Below are 9,253 nucleotides of genomic sequence, written 5' to 3'. Positions count from 1 at the left end.
AAGACAAACCCAGGGCCTATAGGAACATAATTATAAAACACTTTTCACACAAATAAAGTCAGATCTAAATAAAAGGAAAAACATCAGTTGCTCATGGTTAGGCAGAGCCAATATAATAAAAATGACAATTTTACCTAAAATAATTTACTTATTCAGTGCCATACCAATCAAACTACCAAAAAATTATTATACAGAGCTGGATAAAATAGTAACAAAATTCATCTGGAAGAACAAGAGGTCTAGACTATCTAGGGAATTAATGAAAAGAAATGCTAGGGAAGATGGCCTAGCCATACCAGATATTAAACTGTATTATAAAGCAGCAGTCATCAAAACTACTTGATACTGGCTAAGAAACAGAGTGGTAGATCAGTGGAATAGGTTAGGTACATAAGATTCAGTAGTCAACAACTATAGCAATCTACTCTTTGATAAATCCAAAGAATCCAGCTTCTGGGCTAAGAATTCACTATTCCACAAAAAGTGCTGGGAAAACTGGAAAATAGTAGGGCAGAAACTGGGCACAGACCAATATCTTACACCACATACCAAAATAAAGTCAAAATGGATTCATGATTTAGGAATAAAGGCTGATACTATAAGCAGTTTGGGAAAGCAAGGAATAGTTTACCTATCAGATTTATGGAAAAGGAAAGAATTCATGACACAACAAGAGACAGAGGGCATTACAAATGCAAAATGGGTAATTTTGATTATGTTAAATTGAAAAGTTTTTATATAAAAAAGCCAATGCAACAAAGATTAAGAGGGAGGCAGAAAACAGGGAGAAAATCTTTATAACCCATGTCTCTGATAAAGGCCTCATCTCTAAAATATACAGGGAATTGAGCCAAATTTATAGGAATACAAGTCATTCCCCAATTGAGAAATGGTCAAAGGATATGAACAGGCCATTTTCAGAGGAAGAAATTAAAGATATCTATAGTCATATGAAAAATGCTCTAAATCACTATTGATTGAAGAAATGAAAATCAAAACAACTCTTAGGTACCATATTTCTCCTGTCAGATTGGCTAACATGACAAAAAAGGAAAATGATAAATACTGGAGAGGATATGGGAAAATTGGAACACTGTTACATTGTTGGTGGAGTTGTGAAGGGATCCAACCTTTCTGGAGAGCAATTTGGAACTATACCCAAAGGGCTATAAAAATGTGCATACCCTTTGACCCAGCAATACCACTTCGAGGGCTGTATGCAAAAGAGATCACACAAGTGGGAAATCGACCGGTATATACAAAAATATTTGTAGCAGTTCTTTTTGTGGTAGCAAAGAATTATAAATCAAGGGGATGCCTGTCAACTGGGGAATGGCTAAACAAGTTGTGGTATATGAATGTAATAGAATACTATTGTGCTATAAGAAATGGGGAAGATACAGACTTCATAACAACCTGGAAAGACCTACATAATCTGATGCTGAGTGAGCAGAGCAGAACCAGAAGAACATTGTACACAACCACAGATATATTGATTCTGTGATGACCAACTTTGATAGACTTGGCTCTTCTCAGCAATACAAGGTTTAAAGACAGCTCCAAAGGACTCATGATGGAAAGATCTAGCTACATCCAGAGAAAGAATTATGGAGTCTGAATGCAGATTGGGGCAAACTATTTGCTCTCCTTTTTTTGGTTTTGTTTCTCCTTCCTCATGATTCATTCATTGGTCATAATTCTTCTTTACAATTTGACTATTGTGTAAATAAGTTTAATGCAAAGTTATATGTAGAAGATATATCAGATTCCATGCCACTTTGGGGGGGACTGGGGAGGGGAGGGGGACAAGAAAATCTGGAACTCCAAAACATGCAGAACTGAGTGTTGTAAACTAAAAATTAAAAATCTTAATTTAAAAAAAGAAAAGAAAAACAATGAAACAATAAAAAATAAAAATAAATATGGATTCTCTTTCACTGTCTTGAAAGCCTCATAATGACATTATTGCTACTCTGACTGGGAGTGAAGGAAGTACTTAAAATAGCAGCTTTGATTTCATATTACCAGTCTATAAGAATAAAATGGGATTATCTTTTTGAAACATAGAGTGAATATTTATTGAGACCCTACTGGCTAGTAATTTACTAGGCACTACAGTTAGTTACAGAGAACTAGACCTGAAGGATAGACCATGGGATGTATTAATCTCCCACTGGATACTTCCTATTAGTAATGGAAGCTATGACACTCAGAGGACATCTTTTGCATATACAGAAGTCAAGACCAAATTTAATGCAATGGCAAAAAAAAAAAGTAAATTTAAAAAAATCAAACTAACTTTTGATGCCAGACTGACAATTATCAAATATTTTCCTGTACACTGTTGGCTTCCACCCCTAAATCAATCCCTGCTCTGCCTCCCACCCCACTTGTCCATGTCCTTCTCTGCCATCCTCTTCCCAGACTCTGTAGTCCTGGAGTCCCCAAACTCCTCCAAGGGCTCCCAGTCATCTCCCTTCACTCTAGTAATTATCTACAATTTACTCTGTGTATATCTTGTTTTCACATAGTAATGTATATGCACCCCCACGTCACCCTCATTAGACTGAGGTCTCCTTGAGGGCAGGGACTGTTTTTGCCTTGCTTTGTGTTCCCACGATATGGCACAGTTGGCTGGCACATAGTAAGCACTTAATAAATGCTTGTTGCAGAAGTGACTGGCTTCCAACCCAGGGAGCTTGACTTTCTCCACTACCTCCTTCTTCCTATCCCATGCCCAAGCCCCACCCTACCCTTTCCCTCCTTCTCTGAGCACCGCCTTTGGGCGGGAAGCAACAGTTTGGTGATTTATTGCCTTGACGCTGAAAGAACAGAGAGGTTAACTTGCAACTATAAGGCTTGGCATCAGACGCACAAAAACCCTGCAGCAGCAGAACCAGGTGAACCTCGGGAAGCCTCTGTCACAACATCCGTCTGTCTGCATTGCAGGTAAGTGGTCCCTCCTGCATGCACCACCACCACCACCCCCCGGCTCAACCCTTCCTGCCCTTTGCCCAGATCTTTCTTGTTCAGACTAGTCCTGCAAAAGCAGAGGTGATGTTAGAGCCTTTAAAGTTCTGCTCTGTCAGTGATACATTCCCATCCACCCAAGGGAGGCTTTCTGGTAGTGAGTCCAAAACCAAACTCATCATCTTTCACCCCAAACCGTTCCTTCTTTCAAACTTCTCTTCTATGGCTGAGGGTACCACCAACCTCTCCGTCACCCAGGCTCAGCTACTTAGGTGCCATCCTCACCTCCCTACATGCTCTCTCACATTTCATATCCAAGCACTCATCAAATCCTGTCCTTTCTCCCATTAGAATATGCTCCTTCTCTTCTCAGACTCTGGGATGAACCTGGAACACACCATCATCACCTTGTGTCTAGACTATTTCGTGGCTTCTGCTTGGTCTCCTTGCCTCAGGTCTCTCTCCACTCCAGTTTATCCTCTCCTCAGCTGTCCAATTGATCTTCCTAAAGCCCAGATCTGACCCTGTCACACACTCCTCCTTCACCCTGTTCAGTAAACTCCGCTGGCTCCCTGTCACCTCCAGGATCAAATCTAAAATCCTCTGTTTAGCTTTTAAAACCCTTCGGAATCTTCCCCCACCCCACTTTTCCAGTGTGCTTTTGCCTCACTATAGGATGCAGAGACTCTGATCTTCTTGCTCTTCCTCAAATGAGACATTCTACCTTCCAGCTCCAGGCATTTTCACCCAGTCCCCCTTGTCTGGAATTCCCTCTCTCAATGCTACTTCCTGGCTTCCCTGCCTTCCTTTAAATCTCAGCCAAACCCCCGCCTTTTCCAAGAAACCCTTCCCAAACCATTTTAACTCTAGTGCCTTCCCTCCGAGGTGATCTCCAACTGATCCTGTCTACATCTCATTTGTAAAGACTCCTTGAGAGTAAAAGCTCCTTGAGAGCTGGACTGTCTTTTGCCTTTTTTTGTATCCTCAGTGCTGAGTGCAGTGCCTGACACATAATAGGCGCTTAATAAATGCTTCTTGACTTGGCTTCAGGGTCCCTTATTATGACACTTTTTATTCACCTTCTCTCTCTCTCTGCCCTAATCTTGTGGCAGTGAAAGCATCTCTCTCTTCTCTGTCTCTCTGTCTGTCTCTCTGTCTGTCTCTCTGTCTGTCTGTCTGTCTGTCTCTCTCTCTCTCTCTCTCTTTCTGTCTGTCTGTCTGTCTGTCTCTCTCTCTCTCTCTCTCTCTCTCTCTCTCTCTGTCTCTCTCAGTCTCTCTCTCTGTCTCTCTGCCTCTCTCTCTGTCTCTCTGTCTCTCTCTCTGTCTGTGTCTGTGTGTGTGTGTGTGTGTGTGTGTGTGTGTGTGTGTGTGTGTGTGTCTCCCATTCCACCCCTACAGATAAGGAAGGTTCCTAGGGCTGGTAGGTAATGTTGTTAAGTGTGAACCAAGGAAGCCTCAGAGTTGTCCTCTGATGGGAGTTGTTTTTGTTTACCTCAGCATATCCCAAGTCACAATTCCCCTATCCCTAATGATTCCTCCAGGGAGAACCAGGTGAAATACCTGCTCCCCTGGAAAATGTGAAGACTGATTAAGAGAGAAGGAATTGCACATTGCCAGGTACACAGCAGTCCCTTAAATGATTGGTTGTTAGTAAGGTCATTCTTAATTGAGGTAGTTACAAGGTGAACTGGGTAGAGCAATGGAAAACCTAATTTCAAATGTGGATTCAGGCACGGAGCTAGCTTTGGGACCCTGGGCAAGTTAATTAACTTCTCTCTACCTCAGTTTCCTCATCTATAAAATAGAGATAACAATAATACCTACTTCCCAGGGCTGCTGCAAAGATCAAATGAGATAATATTTGTAAAGTACTTTGCATCCCTTAAAACATTTATCATTAGTAGTATTAGACACTACAAAATGTTCCTAGAGAAAGAGGTTTTCTGTCTCACAAAGGGCTCACAAGAGGGCTCTTGCCCAAGTTAGGTTGTTAGGATTTGGTGTGAAAGATCCTGGCTGACTTGTGATCAACCAATATATCCCTAAAACACTTAGCACAAGGCTGGCATATAGTAGGTGCTTAATAAGTGCTTGTTTCCTTCCTTCTCTTTCCCCCAACTATTAATCTGACCCTCCTAGAGTAGTATCTTGGCCCCAGGCTGCCCAAATAAAAACTTAGAGGAAAATCAGGATCAAGAAGCAGCAGAGGATAAACTGAGGCCATAGATAGGAGTGAATATAATAGGGCTTCTTCTAAGATTTTCAGCATACTGGGCTAACAACTACTCTGTGAAATAAGTGTTATAGTTATTATTATCTCCCATTTTGCAGGGGAGGAAACTGAGGCACAGAGAGGTTAAGTGAGGTTGTCCAGGGTCATACAGCTACTCTGAACCTAGATCTTCCCCTAGGTAGCTCCAGCTGTCCTCCCACCGTGGCTTTTCCTCCCCCACCCCCAGTGCACACCCCTCATCTCCTCCAGGCTAAACATCTGCCATTGCTTCAGTGAATCGTCATATGGCATAAATTTCGGGCCCATCCTCACCCTTGCTTACCCATTTCCATTTCGATCTCCCATGCTAGGCTGCCTCAAGAGGTGCAGAATGGGGTATGGAGAAACAGGTAGGACTTCTTGGAGGAGAGAGAGATTGATGGAAAAGAAGGGTGGGGTATCACAGGCCATAAAATTGAAAGCTAGGAAGGGCCTCAGAGATAGAAATTGAGGTCCAGAGAAGGGAAGGAATTTGTCTAAGGTCACATAGCTAGGAATTGGCAGAGCCTGGAATTAAGCTGGTCCTCTGACTACAAATCCAGTTCTCTTTGCAATGAGCCCGGAGGGGTCGGGGATGGTGGGAAGGAGAGCTCTGAAGGTCCAGAGGCAAAGTTTGAATTGAAGCCAATTAGACAGACCTTGAGGCAACATTGGAAAAATGTGGTTTCCAGTTGAATCAGAGAAACAGTGTAGTGTGATAGGAAGAAAAGAAAATGAAAGATGGAAGAAAAAGAACCTGGAGAAAGGAGACTTAGATCTAATTCTTCATCTACAAAGAACCATATGCCCCAAATAATGAACATAAGAGGATTATAAATCAAAATGATTCTGAGGTTATATCTCACATCAGTTAAACTGGCAAAGATGATAAAATATGGGAATAATCAATGGTGAAGGGGTTGGGGAAGGGTAGGTTAATACATTGTTGGTGGAGCTGAGAATTGGTCCAACCATTCTGGAAAGCAATTTGAAATAATCAGTCATTCATTAAACATTTATGGCTTATTTAATGGTTTGTGTGACTAAAGTCACCTGGCCTCTCTGTCCTAGGTGACTCAGTAAGTCTTTAAGTTGCGAAGTTTGACCTGCATTGGTAGAGGGAATTCCCTGGACTAATGAAATCATAGGTGTAGCCTCTACTCAAAATAGGGCAAACCTTGCTATGCAAGGTACTTCCATTTTATCAGGGGAAATAACAAAAGTACATATAGAATAAACCTAAGGAGAGGGACTAGACCTCTGATTTCATTAGCACTGGGACCTCCCAGGTAAGGAAAGTCCTGCCGCTGAGGCAGATTGGCACTTTATGTAGTCCCAACTGCCTAGGGAATGGAAAGGCTCAGTGATTTGCCCAGGCTCACACAGCCAGAATGGGTCAGAGGTAGGACTCAAACCTGTGGTTCCCCAAGGTTTGGGATCAGCTCTCTACCTCCGGCAGTCTAACCAGGTCCAGCAGGTCCCACCCCTCCCAAGATTCCAGCCCTCCAGCAGGTCCTGCCCCCAGCATAGGAAGGGCCCTCATTAAGCATTGTCTCAAAGGAGGAGTAGGAGGAGATCATCACCTCTGGATGTTTCCCCTGGTTTATCTCTCCTCCCACATTAGGACTTCAGGTCTTGCCCCACCCTCATCAGCCTGTCCCTCCATTAGGCCATGCCCCCAACATCAGGCAGGCCCTCTAGAAGCATCCCCTCAAAGGAAATCACCTGATTGTAAGCTTCTCTAGGGCAGAAATACTCGGGTGGGCTCTCTGCTGAGCTTCAGGGGTAAAAAGACAAAATATTAAACAGGACCTCCCCCTCAACAAGCTTACATTCTATTCATTAGGGGCAAGGGGAGAGACAACAAGAACATATAGAATCATAGATTTAGAGTTGGAAATTCAATTCCAGATTAAATTCAATACAAACATTAATCAAGGGCCCGGCGCTGTGCTAAACTCTAGGAATACAAAAAGGCAAAAGACAGCCTCTGCCCGCCCTCCTTCGGAGGAGTTTACAATCTAATGGAAGGAGACAACATGCAAACAAACATATGCAAAGCAAACTATAGACAGGATAAATGGAAATAATTAAAAGAAGGAAAGCCCTGGAATTAAAAGGGGTTAGGAAAGGCTTCCTGTAGAAGGGGAGATTATAGAAGCCAGATAGTCAAATGCTCTCATTTTACAGGTGAGGAAACTGAGGCCCACTGAGATTAAGTGACTTGCCTAAAGTGTCAAAAGCAGTCACTGGCAGAGCCAATATTTGAACGTAGGTCCTCTCGCTCCAAAGCCATTAAGTGTGTCCTCAATTATAAGATGGAGACAGTGAAAGCATCTGCCTCCCAGGGTAATTGTGAGGATCAAGTAAGATAATTGTCATGTGTTTAGCATGTTGCTGTTGAGTCGTTTCAGTTGTGTCTGACTCTCCATGATCCCGTTTGGGGTTTTCTTGGCAAAGAGACTGGAGTGGCTTGCCATTTCCTACTCCAGCTCACTTTGCAGGTGAGGAAAGTGAGGTGAACAAAGTAAATGACTTGCCCAGGATCACACAGCTAGTAAGTATATGAGGCTGGATTTGAACTCCTGATGCCACCTAGCAGCCAGTGCTTAGCATAATATCTATTAGGTCCTTAAAAAAATGTTTCCTTCAAACAACTTCATCTTTCCTAATCTTTGGAATTGTCCTTGAAGAAAATGTTGTTAAAAATAAGAGGTATGGAAAAATAGAATGGGGTCCCACAGGAGGTAAAAGGTTCCCTTTCTTTGGAGGTTTTCAAAAGGAAGCCTAACTCAGGCCCCTTCTTGGGTCAGCTGGAGGAAGGATTCTACTCCATTGATTGCTTGTTCATGCATGGTTGCATTATATAGTCTCAGGGACCCCTTTCAAGTCTGAGATTCTCAATCAGTGAGAATGAGATACCAGGTACTAAGCGAGGAGTTAGTGGCATATAGACAAAACAAAGTAAAAAAGAAACCAGCTCTGGCCCCACAAGGAATTTATATTCTCTTTTGGGTGATGCTTCTGGCCTAGGTTAGACAAGGGACATAGTATATAGGGAGGGACACCTCCCCCAGGTAAGGATAGTCAATGTCTTTCTCTGGAAATAGGATAATGTCCTGGCCTCTCGGAGGGGAGCCCCAAAAGTCTTCCTTGATCTCACCAGCCACTGCCATTTGGGGGCAGAAGGACATTCAGGGGAAAGAGGCACCTTTGAGGTCTTCCTGAACTCCAAGAGGTGAGGTCACAGAGCCTGTGTCCCATGTACTCCTCACTAGCAGCCTGAAGGGGGGTCATTGGTGAATATGGTGGAGGGGAGGGAGCCAGGGGAAGCTCTTCTAGAAGATGCTTAGAGTGACAGAGCTGGACAGGCCCTGAGACAGGGTCTAGTACAATTCTCACCTGAAGCAAGAATCCTCTCCTACATTGTCACCAACAGGAGTCATCATGCAGCCTTTCTCCCTGAATATTTTTAGTGACAGGGAGATCACTCTTCTTGCCTGAAATGAATGGTTACCCCTAGCTCTGTCATTCTGGTTTTGGTCCTAAGAACCTCTTAGCTCTGACATTCACTAAGGGCCTTCCACTTCTGATGTTCTGGGTTCTATGGGCCCAGCAAGTTCTTTGGTTCTAGGATCTGTTTTCCCTCACTGTGAAGCTGCCTTCCCTGGCCTCTGCTACCTTGACAATCCATGGTCACATGAGAAACAGCATTGGGCTGAGCTAATCTGTTTAAGACAGACTGGGACACCTGGGTCTCTTATGCCAAGGAAGATTTAGGCAGCAGCCAGCTTGTTAGAGGAGAACCACTCAGCAATGGATTCTCACCCATGCCCTAACCCCCCAACTTCCAGGACCTCTGGGTGGCAAATGGAGTGGAAATATCCCTGGAAAGGGAATCAGGAGACCTGAGTTCCAAGCTCAGCTCTGTCATTGATTCACCATGTGACCTTGGGTAAGTCTCCTCCTATTTTGGGGCCTCAGTTTCTCTATCTGTAAGATGAAGTAGTTAGACTTCCCTAAGGTCTCTTA

The sequence above is a fragment of the Trichosurus vulpecula genome, chromosome 1 (genome assembly GCF_011100635.1).
Source record: "Trichosurus vulpecula isolate mTriVul1 chromosome 1, mTriVul1.pri, whole genome shotgun sequence".
NCBI lineage: Eukaryota > Metazoa > Chordata > Mammalia > Diprotodontia > Phalangeridae > Trichosurus > Trichosurus vulpecula.
The sequence above is the reverse complement of the archived record's forward strand: the minus strand, read 5'-3'. Positions refer to the sequence as shown.